Source organism: Podarcis liolepis (assembly GCF_965112155.1).
Source record: "Podarcis liolepis genome assembly, chromosome: 8".
Lineage (NCBI taxonomy): Eukaryota > Metazoa > Chordata > Lepidosauria > Squamata > Lacertidae > Podarcis > Podarcis liolepis.
In genome coordinates this window covers 80,039,170-80,064,377 of record NC_139560.1, presented here as the reverse complement: position 1 = coordinate 80,064,377, position 25,208 = coordinate 80,039,170, and the positions used below count along the sequence as shown (strand labels likewise).

The window sequence follows — 25,208 nt, the reverse complement described above, 5'->3', positions numbered from 1 at the left end:
ATTTTGTTGGAAGCCGCCAAGAGTGGCTGGGGAAGCACAGGCAGATGGGTGGGGTATAAATTATTATTATTATTATTATTATTATTATTATTATTATTATTATTATTATCCATGGTGGATGGGGAATCATGCATGTGGGAGCGGGTGGCACTGTGGTCTAAACCACTGAGCCTCTTGGGCTTGATGATCGGAAGGTTACTCTGTCCCAGCTCCTGCCAACCTAGCAGTTCAAAAGCACACCAGTGTGAGTAGATAAATAGGTACTGCTGTGGTGGGAAGGTAAACGGCGTTTTTGTGCACGCTGGCACTCGTCACGGTGTCCTGCTGTGCCAGAAGCGGCTTAGTCATGCTGGCCACATGACCTGGAAAGTTGTTTGCGGACAAATGTCAGCTCCCTCGGCCCAAAGTGAGATGGGCGCCGCACCCCATAGTCAAATTTGACTGGACTTAACCATCCAGGGATCCTTTACCTTTACCATGCATGCAAATCAGTACATCTGAATCCCTAGCCTGATCCAATAGTAATGACAGCCCGTCTGCAACCCTGCAAACAAAGAGTTACAAAATCTAGCATCTGGCTAATCAGCTATTCAGGAAGGGAAGTGGGTGATCTTGATCACCACCATCTGAATCCTTTCCTGCCAAATAGTTGATTTGAAGGATTCCACTTTTCTGAAAATTATTTTCAAGCCAGGCTTCATAACATTATTGTGTTCTGTTGAAACCAGGCCATACTTTGGAGTAGGAAGTAATTTCCCCTCAGATTAGATCAGTTAGTGATGTAGGCGTGTAATGTGAGAGAAATGTTGGGCTGTTGAAAAGGGAGATCAGCCAATCTGTAGGTGGCATAGTTTGTAGTGTAAATATTACACCTCTTCAGTCCACATTGCTCAATTTAATTGTGAATTTTTGATAAATAGATCAGGGCATTCTAGGCACAAATGAAGTCCCTCCATCATAGACTTTCCCCAAAACCGATTACAGCTTGCTTCATCCACTGGAAAGAAAATAATGCATATTTCCCCTCCAAACTACTTGTTTTGCTAATGATTATTCTTTATCTCTTTCAGCACGAATGCATAATACGAACAGCATCTTTCTGCAAGAAGACACTGCTATATGGATCATGCATGAGACTCTTTGAGGCATGAAGGAACTGGGTGCTATAGGCAATGTTAACATCGTTGACTAAAAATAGAAGTCAGAAAACAAAGTACCTTGCCAAAATAATATGGATTATTTGAACATGGTTTATACAGTTTAACACTTGGTTCTTTAAACTGTCACAAGCTGATTCCTCCAACACATATTTCAAAGTGAATTTGCATGTCATTTGTTCTTTTCAGCACCACTTTTCTCACGCATATGGTGGGCGTATTACTCAGTGTAGAATTGCCTCCTAAGTTCCTGTATTGCTTAATACATATATTTCATGTAGGCGATACAGCTAATCTGTGTGAGCCAAGAATAGTGCCCCAATTGGTAAAATGAATGTGGAAGCCATTTCAAACCAAGGAGTTCAGTTGGTCCAACACCGGTCCCCATTTCACCCACAAGACTGTTCCATACAAACCATGCACACCCACCTGTATCTGACAGCACAAGTAACACCAAGTGTGAGACTAGTATGAATGAGACTACCAAGGAATAATCAGGAACTTCAGTGAACTGCTTGGTCACCCATAAGGCTTGGGAGACAGGGACAGGCTAGCTGCATCCCTTTGCTAAGCCCTTCTGTTCTCCTTTAGTTAATAAGTCATTTAGCAAGAGGGGACATTATTTTCCCACTTCAGTCACTACATCCCAAGCTACTATTTCAACTGTGACAAATAAAGCCAGCTAGAATCAGGCTGTTGGTTTTTAATCTACTCAATTATACTGAAATTTATATGCTGTTTAGCTGAGAAAAATGGAAACACAACCTAGAGTGCAAAAGAAGGTAAAAAATGACTCGAAACAACTAGCTTCTCTCAGTACGGTTGATTCCCAAGCTTTTGTTCTTTAGAATGCCAAATAAGTAAATAAAGGATGTGTTCTCATTGCTATGAAATTTTCCACGTGTGACTTTCTGAACAACATAGGATATTTCTATGCTAAAGCATTTTTTTAATCTAGCTAACACGTCTAGTTTCCCCTCTTGTGTATGTGTATGCATAAATACATGCTAAATTATGTACAAATTATTTTATAAATAAATACAAATGAATACCCTTGAGACTGCTTTATTCACCTGCACACATGGATGCCAGCTCACAAAAGCTTATGACATAATGTATGAGTCTTTAGCATGTCACAAAACTCTTTGCTGAGACTTCTAGTCTCTCTCTTGGCATTGGTTGAGAGGGCTGGTATCCAGGCAAGATATCCAAAGAACCATGTGCCTAGTCCAACATGCCCAATCGTCATATGTGGTGGTCTTGTAGTAGGGTTAAAGCTTACTGGGAAATGATATATAATGAAAAGAAAAGGATGTTTAAAATAACCTTTATTAAAAAACAAAAAACAGAAACTTTTCTTTTTGGAATTATAGGGACAGAACTAACTAAAATGTATAGAAGCTTATTTATGTATGTGATTACAGCAGCAAGAATGTTACTGGCCCCAAAATGGAAAGAAGCAGAAGTCCAGCAAAGGAAGAATGGATACAAAAGCTTATGGAATATGCAGAAATGGCGGAACTTACCGGAAGAGTAAGAAATTAATATACCTTTTTATAAAATAATGGAAATGGTTTATTGAATATTTACTAAGTGTAAACAGATAAGAACATTGGCAGGATTATTGTAATAACCCGCAGTTTTATAAGAGTATATTTTTAAAGTGGATGGATAAATGTGTAAATTAAGTTAATTTGGAATATGCAAATATAAAAAAAAAAATTAAGGAACTGCAGAAAGAGGGGGGAAGGAAGTGGAGTTTTGAAATGTTAAAATCCTTGTAAAATTATTGAAATGTATAAAACTGAAAATCATAAATAAAAAATAAAAAATCCAGAATGCCCAGTGGGACACTGAATTTGTGTATCTCAGAGAGGAGCTAGTCCTAATCCTGCAATACTGTAATACTGAGACATTTGATAATGAGAGAGATTTCAAATGCAAAATAAAAAAATTCCTTCCAGTAGCACCTTAAAGACCAACTAAGTTAGTTCTTGGTATGAGCTTTCGTGTGCATGCACACTTCTTCAGATACACTGAAACAGAAGTTGCCAAATCCTTCTATATAGAGAGAAGGTGGGGAGGGGTATTACTCAGAAGGGTGGTGGGAATGGGAGATTGGCAGATAGCTGAGATGAGCCTGTTGACGACTCTTAACGACTGCAATAGGTCTTACAGGAAAAGGCAAGGGGTGAGAGGGTGAAAAATGGCTAAGTCATGTATAATGAGATAAGAATCCAATGTCTTTGTTTAAACCAGGTCTCTCCATGGTTTTAAGTTTGGTAACTTCAGCTATCTGCCAATCTCCCATTCCCACCACAGCTATCTGCCAATCTCCCATTCCCTCCACCCTTCTGAGTAATACCCCTCCCCACCTTCTCTCTATATAGAAGGATCTGGCAACTTCTGTTTCAGTGTATCTGAAGAAGTGTGCATGCACACGAAAGCTCATACCAAGAACTAACTTAGTTGGTCTTTAAGGTGCTACTGGAAGGAATTTTTTTATTTTGACTATGGCAGACCAACACCTATCTGTAACTGGAACCATTTCAAATGCAGTTTGTGGAACAGTATGGTGGTCTGCCAAATGAAGGGCAAAAGTCAATACTTGGAATGGCCATGGCTCTTTGTGGGCAGGGCTGGATTTAGGTTTGACAAGGCCCTAAGCTACTGAAGCTAATGGGGCCCTTTATACGTCCAGCTGTCCTTTGTCAACAACAAATTGTCGCGGTTTATTGTGTTGAATATATGCTATATGGTAATTTATGGACCTAATAGGTATGTAGGTTTGTTTTATATATATACAGGTAAAGGTAAAGGGACCCCTGACCATTAGGTCCAGTCATGACCGACTCTGGGGTTGCGCCGTTCATCTCGCTTTATTGGCCAAGGGAGCCAGCACACCACTTTTGGGTCATGTGGTCAGCATGACTAAGCCGCTTCTCCTGAACCAGAGCAGTGCACGGAAATGCCGTTTACCTTCCAGCTAGAGCGGTACCTATTTATCTACTGCTAGGTTGGCAAGAGCAGGGACCGGACAATGGGAGCTCACCCCATTGCGGAGATTTGAACCGCGGCCTTCTGATCAGCAAGTCCTAGGCTCTGTGGTTTAACCCACAGCGCCACCTGCGTCCCATATATCCCTGAGCTTTGGCCTTGCTAGCTAGGGGTGTTGGGAGTTGTAGTTCAGCAACATCTGGGGACCCACAGGTTGAGAAAGGCTGGGTTAGAGTGTTGGTCTAGGACCTGGGAGATCAGGGTTCAAGTCCCCCCACCATGCTCACAGGGTGAAGTCGGACTAGTCACTGACTCCCAGCTTAACCTACCTACCTTACTGCATAAAATGGGGTTGTGGGGAAAAGAACCATATATGCCATTTTGAGTTCGCTGGAAGAATGGTAGGGTGCTGAGCTGGCCCATTGATGAGGTGGGGTGAAGGATCTGCCTCAGGCAATGGAAGCACAATAGGTTCCACCTGCCCCATCGTTGCTGCTGCTGCTGAAGAATTGACCAAGATTGGCTGATGAAGCATTGAACGAAACAGATTGGTTATCCAGAAACCCTGTTGCGTGGACAGGCGGAGTCCCCCAAACCCTGGGCAGCCCCTGTGTGGAATAACAACTCAAGACAACGTGCTATGGGATCAAAATTGGCCACAACTTTATTATGTTTCAGATGTGGGTAGACCTTGACTCAGGCATTGGGCGTTTATCCCTCCTAGTCCCCCACCGGGGATCTGGGGAACATCAGGGTTATCCAGAGTGTGGGGAAGGATGGGCTGTCTCTGGACAACATTTGTTCAAGCAGATAGAGCCCGCCGCCGTTACGCCGCCATCGCAGGGGAGAGCAATGACAACCTCTAGGTGTACTGCCAAAGCCTCCCCTCAAAACAAAGCCCTTTCCGCGCTTGCAGGGGAGAGGGTGTTGCGGGCAGGACCCTCCCACATTCGCGGGGGCTTCCCTTGCCCCTGCGAGACTTGGGGGAATCCCCGGGCGTGTCTGCAACCAGCCCGCCAATGGGCAGGCGGGGGAGGCGTGGCCTGGGCTATTTAGGGCCAGGCATGCCCGGGGACCGCCCTCTTTTCCCCCTCGCCCAGCTGAAGAGTGGTTTTCCCATCCCACCCACCCTTAGCTTAGCTAGAATTGGCCTTGCTATGGACTACGGTTGGTCGCCGCAAGGGGCCTGGTAGGAATTTTTCCAAGTTGGCACAATTTCCTGCCTTTTGGTTTTTTCGCCTACCTCGTAGCAATCGTCACAACTTTCTTGGTATTGGCGGTTAGGAGGGGGCGTGGGTCACCGCTGCAGGCCCCCCACCCCATTCAGGGAATAGACTAAAGAATCCCACCCAAGGCCTGATACTGCCAAAGTTGTGACGTTTTGCTACGGGAAAGGCAAACCTGTCAATGCAGGGGAATTCCTTTCCGGCCCTTCAACAGTGATCCTGACATAGCAGTGCCTGCGTACCTGTGGAGAAAAGGTTAACCTGCAAAAGAAGTCTTAACTAAGGGTGGGAGAAGCTCTGGAGCCAACTGATGATTCCTAGGTACAATCCTCCCCCTATTGCGTAGGCAGGGTGGTCCCTCCCCCTACCTGGCCTGATCACCTTCGCAATGCCTCCCCAGGTGGGATTGGGCAACTGGCTGAGGTAGGCGGAGACCTCCAGGTATCCCACCTGGGGAAGGCGAAGCCAAGCCTGTGCTAATGGTGCCACATAGGGTCCCGGGGGCTGCGCGCGACCATGCAAAGGGTGCCCCCCATTTAATATGGGGAGCGGTCATTCCGGCGATATCTGGTGACAGATTATGTATATATCAAACTTCTACCGCAGCCAGTGAAGAAGATTTAGAGACTTTGGTTGCAATTTCTGATCATTTGTATTAGTCTATAAATAGTGTTTAGTGCCATTGTTATTGGCCATCGTGATGTGTTATTTTGTTCAGCTGCTGCAATGCCAACAAGAAGGGGGCATTCTGGCGCATGGGGGGGGGATTTTGGAGGCAGCAGAAGAAGCGGGGAACATCCCTGTTTTGTCTCCAGTGGCAAAATGAGATGGGCTGCCCCTGGTGGGGTACAATAATAAACATAAATAAATAAGTTGGCTGTTAGATCAGATAAAAGACCCATCTTCTCCAGCATTCTGCTTCTACCAGATGCCAGCCAAATCCTCTGGGAAGCTTACAATCAATGCATGAAGGCTTGATTCCAGCATCTGGTATTTGATGCCTATAAACATAGACACTCCCTTTAGCTACAGTATTGTGGCTTATTATAACCACTGATAGAGCTATGCTCCATAGATGTTTCTAAATAATAATAATAATAATAATAATAATAATAATAATAATAATAATAGTTATTAAATTTATTGCTATTTAGTAGTGACACAAGACTTCATTTTTTTCCCCAGTTTACATCCCACTCTTCCTATGAAAGGAGCCCAGGGCACTCCACAGCAATTTGATTTTCTTTCAAATAGTCATCTGTTTTATACACCTCCATTACCACATCTTGTTTTGGCCCTAATCTTTGTAAAAGCTGTTGATGCTAGCAGTTATCTCCAGCACATTTTGTGGCTTGGTACCAACCAGCGTACTTGCTCTGAAATTCCATTCATCCCTGAAATAGCTGCTTTAAAATTCTCTTCCTTTTACATTAGAGCTCCTTGCCCTGTTACTCTGTTTTGTAACTGCTCTGTGTTGTCGCTTTTACATTTCCATGATCATTTTTCTCTTTCCATAGCCTTTCCCTATGTGCTCTATTGAGAAAAACAGAGTCTTTTTAAGCTATGCAATCTTTCAGTCTTCAACATGATCTTGAAATGAGGACACAAGTAGCGTATGTCTGTTGGTTCTCCTTCAAAGGTAAGAACAATAATTGAAAAGCTTACTCTGAATCTAAACAAGGTTTGTCATTCCTTTACTTATTTGATTGTTATGCATCTATGTACTCTATAATAAAGGCAAATACGGTACTGAAAATACTGAAATACAGTGGTACCTCGGGTTACAGACGCTTCAGGTTACATACGCTTCAGGTTACAGACTCCGCTAACCCAGAAATAGTATCTCGGGTTAAGAACTTTGCTTCAGGATGAGAACAGAAATCGTGCAGTGGCGGTGCGGTGGCAGCGGGAGGCCCCATTAGCGAAAGTGGTGCTTCAGGTTAAGAACGGACCTCCAGAACGAATTAAGTACTTAACCCGAGGTACCACTGTAAAGGCAGGGAAGACGTGAAATATGTGAAATAGTAATTATAAAAAAATAGATACCAGCACTATGCAAGTTTTCCAAGATGTGCTTTAGGGCCCAGAAATGTTACCAAAATGATTTGGGCTAATATTGAGTACTCCCCTCCTTTTTTTAAAAAAAGCAAAGGCACTGTATGTGATTGAGCTGATAGATCATGGATCAGCAATTTTTTTCAGCAGCGGGTCAGTCCACTGTCCCTCAGACCTTGTGGGGGACTGGACTATATTTTTTTTGGGGGGGGGATGAATAAATTCCTATACCCCACAAATAACCCAGAGATGCATTTTAAATAAAAGGACACATTCTACTCATGTAAAAACATGCTTATTCCCGGACTGTCCGTGGGCCAGATTGAGAAGGTGATTGGGCCAGATCCAGCCCATGAGATAGATCATGTCATACGAAATTGTGTCCTTCTTCCATCAGAATTGGACCCTAAGCTCATCACACAGCACATCTCTGGCTTAGTGAAAGGCTGGAAAACTACAGAAGAGAAATGCCATGAAATTAACTTGGGTCCTCTCACATAAAAAGGCATGTGCTCTGTTATTAAGATAATAATAATAATAATAATAATAATAATAATAATAATAATAATAATAATAATAATAATTTATTTATACCCCACCCATCTGGCTGGGCTTCCCCAGTCGCTCTGGGCAGCTTCCAACAAAATATTAAAATACAGTAATGCATCAGACATTAAAAGCTTCCCTAAACAGGGCTGCCTTCAGATGTCTTCTAAAAGTCTGGTAGTTGTTGTTCTCTTTGACATCTGGTGGGAGGGCGTTCCACAGGGAGGGCGCCACTACCGAGAAGGCCCTCTGCCTGGTTCCCTGTAACTTGGCTTATCACAGTGAGGGAACCGCCAGAATGCCTTCGGCGCTGGACCTCAGTGTCCGGGTAGAACGATGGGGGTGGAGACACTCCTTCGGATATACTGGACTGAGGCCGTTTAGGGCTTTAAAGGTCAGCACCAACACTTTGAATTGTGCTCATAAACAAGCTAGGGCTCTTTCCTGACACAGAGGGCATAAGGCAATTTTTCCCAACCTGGTGGTCTCCAGATGCTTTCTACTTACAATGCCCAGAAACCCCAGACACCATGTCCCCTTGTCAGGGGTTAATGAGAGTTGTGGCCCCAAACAGCTGAAGGGCACTAGGCTGCAAAATGCTGACACTCCATTTAAGCAATTCTTTAACAACTTGCCATAAAATGAGATTCTTTAATAGAGAGCCAGTCCAATGTCTCCTATAACTCCCATACTGTGGGCAGCGATTCTTCTGGTTCTGCTAAGGATCCATTGCTTGGAATTACCTATTGGAATTACAGCATTGTGACATCAAAGACTGGCTCCTCAGTGACATGTGTTAACTGGGTGGCAGACACATAGTCCTCTGATAGGAATCCCTTAAGTTTTACCAATAATTGCTATTATATCATATATCCCTTCCATTATCTCACTACCTCCATTGCCACTAATACAAACCAGGAACACAAATGTTAGTTTGAAAAGAATTTCCCTAAGCGATGCAGGGCAAAACTACTATGTGTCCCTCTGCAAATAAAGAATAATCCCCTTTCATCCAGGAAATGGACTATCCAAAGAAGCTGTGTGTTTGTTGTGTGGAACTGCAAAATAACATACCTTTAATTGTGTTTGGACCATACGTTTTAGCAATTATAGCCAGCTGTTCCCTCAATTTACTCACCAAATAATAAGTCCCCCAAGATTTTACCAGAAACTGTTTGCATAACTTGGAAAACAGAGCTCAGCTGTTGCATAAATGGCAGGTCACACTTCCCCCCCCCCCTCAAACTGTATAATTAAATTATTCTCCATGCCTTCACAGGGATGCAGTTATTGATTATTTAGAGCTCAATCTTCCTTCTCCCTGTGAAACTGAGGACCAGTTTATACATTCAACAGAATGAAGTGATGAAATTTCTCCTGGATCACATACCACAATAGACTGAAAGCAAGGGATCACATGTCTCAATGCTCTTCCTAAACACTACCCTGCTCATATGGAACTGGAATGTCAGGGAGAAGGGTTGGCCTAGTCTTCTCCCTCGCATGCTATGTGCAGGTAGCCCTTTAGTTGGGGGAGCATTCAGACTCTGAAGAGGTACAGGTCAGGCAATGCCAGCCACTGAGGTGATTCACTAAGGAAAATACAAGCCAATACTGCATAGAAGCAGAGAGAGGCTGCAGTGGTTTGGGTGGAGGTGCAAGTGTTTAGCTGCATACCTCCATATGGACATCCCACCATAACCACCAACATTTCTCCGATGAAAATACAGATGTCCCCTCCAGCATTTCTCCAATGAAAATAGGGACATCCTACCTGTACGCCAGCTTCCTCGGCCAGTAAAGCAAGATGAGCGCCGCAACCCCAGAGTCGTCTGCGACTGGACCTAATGGTCAGGGGTCCCTTTACCCTTAACCTTTTACCATACCCTCCAACATTTCTCCAATGAAAATAGGGATGTCCTACCATACTCTCCAATGTTTCTCTGATGAAAATAGAGGTGTCCCCTCCATCATTTCTCTGATGAAAATAGAGATGTTCCCTCCATCATTTCTCTGATGAAAATAGGGATGCCCTACCATACCCTTTGTAATGGCTTGGGTCTCTCCCACAGACGCGAGACAACTCCGGCAGTAATTATCTGAGATTTATTGCTCAAACACGCAAATCATTTCAGAGCTCACTCACTCAGCATCTTCCCCCGTCTGCTGTTGCCAAGTCTGAGCTCCGCCTCTTCCTCCTCCAGCAATAAAGCCCTCACTTTTGCTTTCTTTCACTTCCCCGCATCTCACAAACTCTTTCAAGCCTATGCGTTTTTGGAGAGGCTATTTCCGGTGTCCCTGAGTCTGAGCCTGAGCTTGAACTGACAGTTTGTGTTTTGCCCCCCTTCCTGCTCTTTGTTCTCAGAGATCAGGTTTCTACTGCAGCTTGGCTGCTTCTCCCCCATTCCGCATTCCAACCTAATCTCTTCTCCTTGCCTCTCAGCGTTTCTCAGCCTCTGTCAGCTGCGTCTTGTCTCTGACATCCTCCAAAATTTCTCTGCATAAAATAGGGAAATCCTACCATACCCTCCATCATATCTCTGATGAAAATAGGGGCATCCTAAGGAAAAGTGAGACATTCCAGGATCACATCAGAAACCAGGTGTTAGGAATGAGCCAGCTCCCAGTGAAGGTTTGCAGCCAACTGCAGGAAGCAGCCAGGAACAGAGAGGCTTAGACGTTAGGCAGGGGGGAGCTGGCAGCTGCAGATTTCGGCTCTTTCTGACCTTGATGGGCAGGATGATAAGGCAGTAGCTGAGAGCAGGCTAGAACACAGCCAAAGCTCACAGGATGCTCAAACAGGAGCGAAAAAACACACAGAAGCATGTCAGAATAGGAAGGGGCTGGAGCTAATCCAATAAGTCTGAAGAGTAGAAGAATGGGAAGGCTGCTAGATAGGAAGCAAAACAAGAGACGCAAGGGGTGACAGTTCAATATATTCTGTAGAAGAATATCTTGCAGAAGTCTTCAGAAGGGTCATCCTGAGTAATGATACCAGAGGTTTTGTTAAAGCCATCCAGAGCTATCTGTTCGTTTTTCAAATAAATCCTCCTTTTTAATTACCTACGCTTACTGTGTTATCAAGCTGGGAACCTGGACTCCTGACAGACGGCTTCTGTAAATTTGGGACTGTCCCTGGAAAATAGCGATACTTGGAGGGTCTGCGCTGAATGGGTATTGTCTTGGTGACATCAACAAGCTGCACTGCAAAAAGCCCTCATCCTGCAATTCTGCGCTTGCATGGCATTGGGAGCAGTGGCAGAGGAACCCTCTCCGGCACCCGGGGCAGGATGCCAAGGGGCAGGGCGAACAACCTAGCGGCGCACACGCAACATCCGTATGGACTGTGCACGCGCGGTGGCCCATACAGTCTCCGTGCGAGGGGCAGCCTGTACGGACGCCCATATGGATGGCGCGTGCAAGCGGCAGCCTGTACAGACTGCGCACGCACGGCAGACCATATGAACTGCGCATGCATGGCAGCCCGTACAGTCACTGTACAAGAAGCAGCCCGTACAGACACTGTGTGAGAGGCAGCTGTACGGACACCCATACGGACGGCACGTGAGAGCGGCAGCGCGTACAGACGCCACGCGAGTGTCACCCATACTAACTGTGCACGTGGCCTTGGCCGCTCTACAGCTGGGGGGCAGCGGGCCATCTTGTCACCCCGTCAAGTGGTGCCCGGGGCAGACCGCCCCCTCTGCCCCCCCTTCGTATGCCCCTGGTTGGGACTTGCACCCCAACCACTACTGTAGCCTCTCAATGTAGCAAGGAAACAGCAAGCTGATCTTCCCTCTTCCCTGCATCCCCAGCCTCTGGACACTCCATCCTATTCCGTAGCGGACAGTGTGTTCACTTCACAAACTGCTCTGTCTGCAGAGTGCTTTCGTTATTACTTGATTCTGCTGATAGTATAAACTGACCCTGAGTAAATTTATTGCAGGCAAATGTCTGGTTCTTTGGTTTCAGGGAGACTTCTAATAAAATAACATCTTATACTGAATTGCACAAAGGCTGGCAAAGCCCTCTGGTTTCTCTCTTTAGATATTTTCATGCCTAATAATAATTTCATTGGTTTGCTTCATATGGTTAGGGCTCAGATAATGCAGAGAAAATAATTCACAAGAGACCGAAATGATGGATTAGCAAGGGATGTGAGCCACCACTGATAAAGACAAGAAATATTGGCAAAGAAATACAAAATCCATCATACTAATTCAGTTGAATTAAATGTATCTACACTCTTCAGCCCTCGCCAAAATAAAGGAATGCAGTTTTTTAACAGTGGGGAAAAACCCTGCTGCTCTTTGTTCGCATTAAAACTGAGAATTTTGATGAAAATTAAAGCCGTACACTAATTAATGGTGAAGAGCATGATGTAGCCAAATTGAAGCCCTTTTAAATCCCACAGAGATTCAACAGGAGAGTTAAACAGCAATAGGACAAAATCAATGGGATGGAAATGTTTTACTGTTAAGTACCTTCCCCCGACACTTGTTTCTGTTGAGTCTACAACAGAAATAACTCAATGGACTGGCATCCATGTCAATGTCTTCCAGGAGAGATGGCTATAAAACTTTGGTGGTTAGGTGGGATGGTTTTTACATATTGGGGCCAACCAAAAGTAAGACAACACAATAGGTAACGGTAAACATGTTGCATTTCTCTGAACAACACAAATGAATGCAAGGTCCAGTGTTTTAATACAGCAAAAGTGGAGGAGAGGGAGATTTTGCACTCAGGCCCTATTTGCAGAGGCACCTTGTCGGCCACTGCAAGAAAAGGATGCTGGATGAATTGGGCCATTCGCTGGCTTGATCCAGCAGGGCTATACCCTCCAATATCTGGGTAATCCAAATCAGCAAGATCCGTTTTTGATCCCAAGCTCCCACCAGAGCCAGCAGACTCACACCAGAGTGCCGAACCAAAAAACGGGACATTCTGGGATCCAATCAGAAGCTGAGATGCCATCTGTAATTTCAGTATGTCCCACTTAAATCAGGATGGTTGAGCAGTATTCAGGACTCTTATGTGATATTATCTTTTTTATTATACTAATTTAACACTTGGAGTAGGACTACTGCTGGACTGTGTATGTTTTCTCACTGGCTTTGCTACACATGCCAATACTGCTACTCCTCTGGAACTAAGCTATTAATGAATAGTGCGGTGTTATTCTCCCTTAACACACAACCCTTTACTGTTTGTTGCACTTATTTGTGTTTTTTACCAAAAGCAAGAAGAGAGGGACAAACTGTTTCTTGAAAAATATGCTTTTGAATTAGGAGTTCCCTATCTCATGAAGCTATCGTGCCCACTCAGTTCATTGATTTATCTACCTCAGTATTTTCTATATTGAATAAGGTAAAAGGTAAAGGACCCCTGGATGGTTAAGTCCAGTCAAAGGTGACTATGGGGTTGAGGTGCTCATCTCACTTTCAGATTGAGGGAGCCGGTGTTTGTCCACAGACAGCTTTCCAGGTCGGGTGGCCAACATGACTAAACCGCTTCTGGTGCAACGGAAGACCATGACGGAAACCAGAGCGCACGGAAATGTCATTTACCTTCCCGCTGCAGTGGTACCTATTTATCTACTTGCACTGGCATGCTTTCAAACTGCTAGGTTGGCAGGAGCTGGGACAGAGCAACAGGAGCTCACCCTGTCACGGGGATTCGAACCACTGACCTTCTGATCGGCAAGCCCAAGAGGTTCAGTGGTTTAGACCACAGTACCACTCGCTGTTCCCTCGGGTTTCAAATAGAAGCCTCTCCCTGCCAGGTGTTACTTATCAGGGATTTGCAAAAAGTACAGCATCTGTGTCAACAGTTCTACTCTGTAGTGCAGCAAGGCAAGGCCCAACCAAGGGGTAAGACAAGGCAAAGCAAAAAAAGATTCAGGCTGTGCTCTTGGGAACAAAAAGAGCTCTGAAGCTGCTCTAGCAAGGAACAAGCTGGACTGCACACTAATACAGTAGCAACTAATTAATGATGACAACAGCAACATTTTTGTTGTAGGTTTGTCTTTCTTAAAAAGAACTAACAAAAAACATACTGCAACTCTGTGCATGTTTACTCAAAGGACGCCATGAGGACTTCAATGGAACTTCCTTCTGAGCAGTGCTTTTATTAAAAGTTAAAAAAAGATGTTTAGGGGTACTCTCATTTTCCTACTCCCTCAATAAGGCCAAACTTAGATTCACAAAATGTTTAGGGGTATGTGTATCTCTGCACCCCCCCCCCGAAAAAAGCACTGCCTCTAAGTAAAGTGTGCATCGAATGGCAGCCCAAATCAAAATCAAGTTATCTGATTTTGGAACAGTAGTCCCAGTCAGGGAACAATTATGTGCTAGTTTCTGACGATGTTTCCATTACTGTCTGCTAAATATTGTCAGGGGACCACCGTGATGAAAAATAGGCCTGATTTAATACACTGCATATACTAAAATGAATAATTGAGTATACATATTAGGTACTTAACTGCTTAGTACTTTGCTTGATTAAGGACACATCTGTACCGGGAGCTACCCATGTTTTCTTGCAGTGCTTTTGTGCTGAACAATGGCTGAGATCCAAAGCACCACTTTAAGGCATGGCAGGGGCTCACCAGTGCCTGGTGGGATTTGAGCGGCTTTCTCTCTCTGGGAGCAACACACCATGCCATAAAATACTTTGGTGGAAAAAAACTACGTTCCAACAGCGGTTTTCAAGGTAGTGTGATGATTTGCTGGGGGGAGAGGTTAAGGGGGGTTAAGCAGACCCCTTAAGTGTCCGGTTTTAATCGGAACAGCAGGAATTGACAGAAGCCACCCCAATCCCAAATGCCGGGTCTATGGGGGGGCGTGTTGTCGCAGTAAGCATCATTACACAATAGATGAAACATGCATGAACAGTTTTTTCAAAATTTCCTTCTCTTTATGCTCCCATCGCCCCCTTATTTTTATTCAATGGTGCCCATTGCACCTGAGGCTCCACCCCCGGATTGTCCCCCCCCCCAGGGGGCGGTATTTCCCACTTTGGAAAAGATTGTTTTTACAGTATTCTTTTCGAGATGCAGAGATTCGAACTGTACGCAGTATTCCAAGTGTAAGGTAAAAGATAAAGGACCCCTGGACGGTTAAGTCCAGTCAAAGGTGACAATGGGGTTGCAGCGCTCATCTCACTTTCAGGCTGAGGGAGCTGGCGTTTGTCCACATACAGCTTTCCGGGTTATGTGGCCAGCATGACGAAATCGCTTCTGGCACAACGGAATCCCGTGATGGAAACCAGAGCACGTGGAAATGCCGTTTACCTTCCCACCACAGCGGTACCTATTTATCTACATGCACTGGCATGCTTTCGAACTTCTAGGTTGGACACACCCACCACGGCTGGCAGGCCATTGGTATAGCTCCTCCCCACGGGGAGTTGGATACTGATTTGGGAGATTCAGGGCAGACAAATAAGAAGTTCTTCACTCAGCAGATAGTTAAACAGTGGAACTCACTGCCCCAGTATGTAGTGATGGACACCTACATGGGTGGCTTATCACAGAGGATAAGGCTATCAGTGGTTAGCAGTCATGAGGACTAGTATGTTTTGCCTCCATTATCAAAGACTGCATGTCCCTGAATATACCAGCTTCAGGAGATCATGTGTGAGTGATAGAGAACCATTGTGCTTCTGTCCTGCTTATGGACCTCTCGTTGGTCTGATCTGGAAGGGCTCTTATGTTCTGTATTAGGAATTCAGACTATGAACTCATGTGTCTCCTGGCAGCACGGGATTCAAAGGTTGCAGCGTCTATGGAATCAGGACTGGATTGAAAATGTAATAAATGCATAGTAATACCTCAGACAGGAAGATTTGCAATGTCTACAGTATGTCAGATCTAATAATATAAAAACTTCTCCAAACTGCAAATGTGCAGCTGCAGCAGAACTTTCCCCCAAATAGTTCTGCTTCCGCATTTCAAGATGTAAATGGAACAATCACCCCTATAAATGTATGCTATTAATTTGTAGCACATAAATTTCTGGCATACCTGTGGATAGGCGAGCTTCTTTGATCAGCAGACAGTGCAATCTGGAGTCCTTGTATCATTTTAAATTGAACACCAGCTAAATGCTGGCTGTTAAATGTAACATAGGAACAAACTATAATTCTAAACTAATCCTAGTTGTAGGCTGGCCCTGAAGTTAGTATTTGGCTGAAGAGTTTCTTCTGCCTTTAATGAGTTCAAAAGAGGTACTTTCAGAGCCTGTACTTGACTGTAAAGTAAAAAAGCATTATAATATTATGTCTGAAGCATGGAGCCCCATTACAGCGAGGGGCTTTTGTGAAGCTTCATGTCAGGTCTATAACATTTAAATCATCCCAAATTCCAGGCCCCTGTTGGGATTTACAAAACATATATTTTGGTATTTCACAAAACACAGGCACACTTGTCAGATATACCTCTAGAGGAAGGAAAAGCCAGATGGTGAAAGAGAATGCAGGCATGCTATATTCCATAGGGGAACGCAGAAGTCCTCCAATAGACATGGCAATCTAATGTGAAAGTAAATTAATTCACAGCTCCAAAAAGGAGGATGCTCTGAGAGGGAAAAGCCATTCCCCACTCATTTTGCAACTAGATTCCACTTGTGCATGCACTGGGTAGCAGTAAAGATCTGTCCCAAGGCATAATGCAGATTACCAGATACAACTGCAGTTGACTTACAGGGAGAACTTGAATATGCAGCTGTTGTTGTTGTTTAGTTGTTTAGTCGTGTCTGACTCTTCATGACCCCATGGACCAGAGCATGCCAGGCATTCCTGTCTTCCACTGCCTCCCGCAGCTTGGTCAAACTCATGTTCGTAGCTTCAAGAACACTGTCCAACCATCTCGTCCTCTGTCATCCCCTTCTCCTTGTGCCCTCCATCTTTCCCAGCATCAGTGTCTTCTCCAGGGAGTCTTCTCTTCTCATGAGGTGGCCAAAGTATTGGTGCCTCAGCTTCACGATCCGTCCTTCCAGTGAGCACTCAGAGCTAATTTCCTTAAGAATGGATAGGTTTGATCTTCTTGCAGTCCATGTGACTCTCAAGAGTCTCCTCCAGCACCATAATTCAAAAGCATCAGCTCTTTGGCGATCAGCCTTCTTTATGGCCCAGCTCTCACTTCCATACATCACTACTGGGAAAACCATAGCTTTAACTACATGGACCTTTGTCCATAAAAAAAAGTCTGTGGAAATACAGAGCTGGAAGGAGCTGTTCCGATGCAAAGCTCCACCAAGACTAACTTCATTTGCAGGGCTATTTGCAATCTCTTTGCTCCTTACACAGAGCCCACCCACCTGTCAAATTTGGCCTATGAGAAGTGAAGGAGAAAAGTTCCCTAACCCTGCTCTTAATATTGCAGAGGAACAATGTGCCTCTCCTGTTGATGTCACCGAGCTTTATTTACATCTTCCTAATTACTAACCACGATGTGATTTAAGGTCACATCGAACAGTCTTTTTAACCAAAATGCTGCTATTTCTTGGCCTTCGCCAACTCATCTGCAGTTCCCTCTGGCAGCTTTTAGAATTGTAGGCCACTTTGATACAAAATTCCGAGTGATATTCTGTAAGGCACACCTTTCACTCAAATTCGAATACTATCTCACTTCAAATTTAACAAGGTGATTTAAAATTCAGGGTTGGATCCTAGTACTAGTAGACTCACCGCAGTTAATGAAAATGATTGCCTTGAGTTCAATAATATCTATTGATCATTAGGACTGGATACAACCCTCTGTTCCATTTCTATGGTTTGGTATGTTTCGGAGGGGGGGGGAATCTCTGTGTGTTTTTTGCTTCTGTTGTCAATAGCTATTTCCAGCCTTTTCTCCTTTATTATTTTATCAGACAAAAACAACCGTCTGCTGGAACTGAATACTGTGTTTCTTGAGCCCACAGCTTTACAGATTTCTCATATTTTTGAACTTTTTCTAGTCTAGATTATTTTCACACAACAATAATTATTACCTTGACTGTAGTCCTTGGCACAGTTAGATTGCTGAAACCCTTCTGCAGTCTAAATGCTTTGAATATTTTAGTCCAGGGAATATTGGTAATCATCAAATGTTATCTCAATAAAAGTGTTGATCTCAAAACTGAATCTTCAGACCACGTATTCCAAATGGTCTCTTTGGCTTCAGTATAATTAAATCAGAGATTTAATTATCTGAAGAAGTGTGCATGCACACGAAAGCTCATACCAAGAACTAACTTAGTTGGTCTTTAAGGTGCTACTGGAAGGAATTTTTTTAAATCAGAGACAATTATTTGAATGATGTTCAGTTACATAGACAGTAGGAATCCAGCAAGGCTACCATCTAACATAGGGTTGAGACCCCTAATTCCCCGATATGATTTTGTAAGGTTTAAGCATCTGTCCATAAACCTCTCAGACTGTACCACCCATCCCTAAGAAATGGGCTCCAAGTATGTATTTGTCCCCTTTTCCTCTGCTTTTCAAATCACATTTGGAGATTACTGTACACAACAGAGAGGGGGCAGAACAGTGCTTGCAAGCTCCCTGAACTCCTATCCATGAAGTTGTTATGTGCCCATCCACAATGGCTGACTCAAACATACACATCTAAGTTTAACTGTGAAGTGAATGTGGCTTATGCTTTGGACGAATGCTGATTTAAGGGAAAACACATCCAACGGGAGTTTTTCCTCAAGAAATTACAAGATAGATATAGACTGTGGCTATCAGCATGTGTACACTGCTTCAGTGCCCGTGGGGAGAGCACACTGGAGTCAGAGGAAGTGGTGATGTGTGAGCCTCAGAGTGGATAATATAACATTTACCATAATGGGCATACTTACATTTATATTTTGGACTATTCAACATTGCCTTCTTGAGCCTCCTTATTTCAACTGTTAACAATGATCCATTGAGAAACTCCCCTGAATTCAGTAGGTCCTCATTTGCAAAAGAAAGCAATTTGCAATATGTTTGTTGCACTGTACTTTCCTGAGAGGGGGCATAATGCTTTGGAACAGACTTTGAATTGGCAACATAAAACTGATTCCATGCTTCCTAAACTGTCATGCTTCAACCACATTTGAATTTCACATATGGAGGGCCATCACTTTAAATCTGCTTGGGAAAATAAAAGTCGAAAGTCGAAAGCGCCCATCCATTTTTTGTGCACAGAAAAATAGAAGAGCCTGAATGGATGTGTAATAAAAGGAAAGATGTCTGCAAAGAATGAACGCTGTGTACTAATTCAGAATTCTCAGCCTACTTTAATGTCATTTCAATTCAATTGTCCTCTCCAGAGAAATGAATTTCATGAGATAATTGTTTCATTCTACAAGAGCCTCCTGTCAAGGGACATCTACAGTTAGCTATTCACATAAATAAATATGTATCACCACAACACATACCAAAATCATAAAAAGTACAAAACCAATAAAACAGTTCAAGCTTAAACTTTCCTTGAACTTCAGTGATATACAAGGTGTGATCGCCCAAGGCCCCCATCCCTTCTCCTGCCCAGCCAAAAGGCACACAAGATGCCTTTAGCTAGTAAATAATAAACAGCACAAATTGAGTGTGTTGTGGCAATGATTGCCACAGCAAGTGCATTTAGAATAAAAGCCCATAAGCTTAGTGACCTGAAAACCTCCATTTGGTGACATCGTTTGTCACATTGTGATGAATAAAATAAATGTCACTAAAATAACCTTCCAGTTGCTTCTCTCTGGACTCTTACGTTTGCATTTCTTTGTAAGCCTGTTGCATAACAACAACAATTCTGTCTCACTGCACACTACATAACCACAAATCCCTGAAATATATGGTAACCTGAAATATCTTATGCAAAATATATGACAAGGGCACAAGAAACTCTGACTCAGAAATCCTCCATTGTCTCTTCCTCTAGGTTTATCTTCCAGATGAAAGGAACTGAGATAGTCACTGTGGACTCTGGATACATCTTAGATGTGGCCAACAACAGATGCAGAAGAAGGAATTTGCTGTGTTTCAAAGTCCCTGTAAAAGCAAGATTAAATTCCCACTGTCTGTCCTATGAAATATAAATGTTGGTTTCAGGCTTCCCCATCGACTGCAGGCCCTTGGTGGCCCTAAGAAGTGGGCGAATGTGAAACAAAACTTGAATTACCTCAAGAACAAATTCATTATGAAAGACGTATTTGTCAATGGCATTTGTAAGATCTCTGGCACATGACCAGACGGTCTTCATTCTCACTACACCACTATGAGGTGAGTACCGAGGAAAACACCTTCACAGGCTGAAACTTGTATTTGTAGCAGCTGAGCTTACCAGCCTCCATTCAACAAGAGCAAACTTGCTCGTGGAATTCAATAAAACTGGGATTGGAGTTGAATATTGTGGCCCTAATATTTCCTAACATTCTGGCATCCTTTGAATCTTCCTATCGGCAAGCATTGTGGACTTTTGTGGTTGTTTGAGACATTTCAGGCATTTCACACCAACCTGCCTGCAGCAGAGGTGGAGAACCCTCAGGTCTGGGGGCCAAGCTCCTCTGGCTGGTCCTCAGGACACCATACTGCCTCCCCAGCCACACCCCATCTCCCAAAGCTGCCCACCTCACCGGCCCTACCTTACAACTTTCTTTAAGTATTTCTACCTGACCGGAATGTGTCCTTGAATGTATCTTACAATGGTTCTTGCTTTCCTGGAGAAGACGTCTGTAGGAAGTAATTTACAGTACAAAGGGAGAACTTAATATTTATCACTCTGTCTACTTTTTCACCTTTGGCCTCACCAGAAAAGTGTCAGCCCCACGGTCTACAGCAGGCTCTAGCTGAACACCCGGTTTATGCAGGGGCAGACTTTGGTAATCTTTTGTAATATGGCGCCCTATAATAATAATAATAATAATAATAATAATAATAATAATAATTTATTATTTATACCCCGCCCATCTGGCTGGGCCTCCCCAGCCACTCTAGGCGGCTTCCATAAAAACTAAAAATATAGTAAAATATCACATGTTAAAAACTTCCCTGAACAGGGCTGCCTTAAGATGTCTTCTGAATGTCAGGTAGTTGTTTATCGCTTTGACATCTGCTGGAAGGGCGTTTCACAGGGCGGGCGCCACTACCGAGAAGGCCCTCTGCCTGGTTCCCTGTAGCTTTGCTTCTCGCAATGAGGGAACCGCCAGAAGGCCCTCGGCACTGGACCTCAGCGTCCGGGCAGAATGATGGGGGTGGAGACGCTCCTTCAGGTATACTGGACTGAGGCCGTTTAGGGCTTTAAAGGTCAGCACCAACACTTTGAATTGTGCTCAGAAACGTACTGGGAGCCAATGTAGGTCTTTCAAGACCGGTGTAATATGTTCCCGGCGGCCGCCCCCAGTCACCAGTCTAGCTGCCGCATTCTGGATTAGTTATAGTTTCCGAGTCACCTTCAAAGGTAGCCCCACGTAGAGCGCATTGCAGAAGTCCAAGCGGGAGATAACCAGAGCATGCACCACTCTGGCGAGACAGTCCGCAGGCAGATAGGGTCTCAGCCTACGTACCAGATGGAGCTGGTAAACAGCTGCCCTGGACACAGATTTGACCTGTGCCTCCATGGACAGCTGTGAGTCCAAAATGACTCCCAGGCTGCGCACCTGGTCCTTCAGGGGCACAGTTACCCCATTCAGGACCAGGGAATCCTCCACACCTGCCCGCCTCCTGTCCCCCAAAAATAGTACTTCTGTCTTGTCAGGATTCAACCTCAATCTGTTAGCCACCATCCATCTTCCAACCGCCTCCAGACACTCACGCAGGACCTTCACCGCCTTCACTGGTTCTGATTTAAAAGAGAGGTAGAGCTGGGTATCATCCGCATACTGATGAACACCCAGCCCAAACTTCCTGATGATCTCTCCCAGCGGCTGCATGTAAATGTTGAAAAGCATGGGGGAGAGGACAGAACCCTGAGGCACCCCACAAGTGAGAGCCCAGGGGTCTGAACACTCATCCCCCACCACCACTTTCTGGACATGGCCCAGGAGGAAGGAGCGGAACCACTGTATGACAGTGCCCCCAGCTCCCAGCCCCTCTAGACGGTCCAGAAGGATGTTATGGTCGATGGTGTCAAAGGCCGCTGAGAGATCCAGCAGAACTAGGAAACAGCTCTCACCTTTGTCCCTAGCCCGCCGGAGATCATCAACCAGTGCGACCAAGGCAGTTTCAGTCCCATGATGAGGCCTGAATCCCGACTGGAAGGGATCCAAATGGTCCACTTCTTCCAGGCGTGCCTGGAGTTGTTCGGCAACCGCTCGCTCAATCACCTTGCCCAGGAATGGAAGATTTGAGACTGGGCGATAGTTGGCCATCGTGGCCGCATCTAAAGATGTTTTTTTAAGAAGTGGTTTAATAACCGCCTCTTTCAGCGGGTCTGGGAAGGCTCCCTCACGGAGGGAAGCATTCACCACCCCACGAAGCCCATCGCCCAGCCCTTCCCGGCTAGCTTTTATAAGCCAGGATGGGCAAGGATCCAGGAGACAGGTGGTTGGTTTCACTCGTCCAAGCAGCCTGTCCACATCCTCGGAGGTAACAGATTGGAATTGATCCCACTCAACTTGACTAGACAGAGCTCTAGCACTCTCCCGCCCCGGTCCTGCTCCCACGGTGGAGTCTACTTCTTCCCGAATCTGAGCGATTTTATCTGCAAAAAACTTTGCAAAATCATTGCAGGAGAACATGTGGCCCGTACTGGGCCCCGATGTTGCAGGTGGTTCCGCTAAATTGTGAACCACCTGAAAAAGTCTCCTGCTGCTGTTTTCTGCAGATGCAATAGAGGCGGTGAAGAAATTCTTCTTCGCCGTCGCTATCGCCACTTGGTAGGCTCGATGTTGAGCTCTAACCTGTGTCCGGTCAGATTCTGAATGAGTTATCCGCCACCGGCGCTCTAGCCATCTCAACGATTGTTTCATTGCCCTCAGATCCGTGGAAAACCACGGGGCTGTCCGGGCTCCATGCAATCGGAGAGGGCGCTTCGGAGCCAAACAGTCAATAGCCCTGGTTAACTCCACATTCCAGCGGGCCACCAGGGAATCAGCTGAAAGGTCATCAACATGGGATAAAGCATCCCCTACCACTCTCTGGAAACCATTTGGATCCATTAAGTGGCGGGGGCGGACCATCCGAATTGGTCCCAGCTCCCTGCAGAGGGGATGGGTCGCAGAGAAGTCCAGTTGCACCAGGAAGTGATCTGACCATGGCACTTCTTTCGTTTCACTTTTACTTAGTGTCAGATCACCAACATCCATAGAGGTAAACACCAGGTCCAAGGCATGTCCATGACTATGAGTTGGGCCAAACTTATTCAAGGACAGCCCCATGGAGGCCATGCTTTCCACGAAGTCCCGAGCGGCCCCTTGCAAGGTCGTGTCGGCATGGATGTTAAAATCCCCTAGGACGACCAAGCTAGGTGTCTCCAGGAGAACATCCGCCACGACCTGAAGCAGCTCAGGCAGGGAATCCTTGGTGCAGCGGGGAGGTTGGTAGACCAAAAGGAATCCTGTACTGCCCCTATTGCCCAACTTCCAGAACATGCATTCAGAAAACTGGGTCTTCCCAATAGGACGCCCCGTGCAAACTAATGACTTCCTAAAAATCACTGCAACCCCCCCTCCCTGCCCACATGACCTGGGTTGCTGTGCGTAAGAGAAACATGGTGGACAAGCAGCGGCAAGGACAGGCCCATCTGCTTCATCCAACCAAGTCTCTGTTACACATGCCAGGTCAAGTCCTCCATCCATGATCACGTCATGGATGGCAGTGGTCTTATGAATCATTGACCTGGCATTGCACAGCAGCACCTTCAGGTCATGTGGGTATCCCTTGCTGATTCTAGTATCCATCCGGTTAGGACCAGACCCGGAGGCAGGAATAGTCCTCAGACAACGACTAAACCTGCCCCCTCTGTAATGACATGGTCTAGTCTTAGCGTAACTCCTCCTCCTACCCGTGATCACTGAGATCCATTGTCCCAGTGCATCCCCCCCTGTAGAACATGCCCCAGCCATTTTGTGGGCTGGGACCCACTCCCCGGCAGCCCTGACCCCTCCCCCTAAGAACAAAATAACACCTCAAACAAACAAACAAAACCAATAAAACAATACAAACAAACAAAAAATATGTAAAAATTACAAAAACATCAAATTAAAAATAATAATTCCCCAAGCCCAACCAGACATCCATCCCACCCCCACCCCCACATACAAAAAATCCAAAGAAATTTTTTAAAAAACATTTGTGAGGCCAAAATTTGACATGCCCCAGTGGATCTTCTCAATTATGGCTCTTCTCAATTTTCCACCCCCACGACTTGGTACCCTGCGGGGGAGGGGGGAGGCAGGACTGCCTGCACTGACCTAAATATATCACTGGTTTATGCCTGCAAAAGCATGCATGCTTCCCCAATGGCTCCTCATTGTACCACTCAACACCACTGGAAGATGGTTTAGCGCACTGCTCTGCTCCTATTAAGCGGAGCAGCTCTATGTAGTTGGGTTGGTGAGTTGTTTTGCAATACTCAGCTTGTGGTTGGTAGGTCTAATCTGTTTTTATATGTCTCTTAAAGATGTTTTATCTGAATGCCATTGTATCCTTATATGAATTTATATTAAAATGGTGGGGGGAATGTAAGCTGCTTAAAGAAGAGGTAGTTTGTATAGTGCCTTCAGATGCCCTCAATCGTCAGGGATGATGATAGTCAGCTAATATTGCTGGGCTACAATTACTTTTTATATTATAATTCAGGGCTGCCATAAGTCAGGTTTTCCTTGATGTTACTGGGATTTCAAAGGCAAAACTGATGTCTGGGGGGCGGGGGGGATTTCGGAAAGGTGGCACTTTGTCCTGGATCTTAGGAGTCAATCGCAAAATCATGATTATTATTATTTTTTGCATTTTTGTAAAACAAAAACACCTCATCAATTTCAGTAGTTTCCTGGTTTTTACTTTTGAAATATGGCAACCCTATTTTTATATTAAGCAGTGTATATATTTTTTTTAATAAAATAAATAAATCAGGACTAGCAGCCATAAGCTCAACGAATTGGTTAGCAGCCAGCCCCATGTGTTGCAGCAGCAGCAAGTTCCATAAATTCATTATGCATTGCACATAGAAGTATTTCACTTTGTCTCTCCTTAATCTACTGTCAATCAGTTACAATGGATGAACCTGAGTTCTGGCATTATGAGAGAGAGGGAAAACACCTCT

The 25,208-nt window shown here is 44.8% G+C and overlaps 1 long non-coding RNA gene across 1 annotated transcript; it reads left to right on the top strand.

Annotated features, from left to right (window-relative positions):
* Window positions 1–6,655: 6,655 nt before the first annotated feature.
* LOC310714518 lies at window positions 6,656–20,352 on the top strand. The gene is made up of 2 exons (XR_014529860.1): window positions 6,656–7,019; window positions 19,887–20,352. It is a non-coding gene; the product is annotated as an uncharacterized lncRNA (long non-coding RNA).
* Window positions 20,353–25,208: the final 4,856 nt, after the last annotated feature.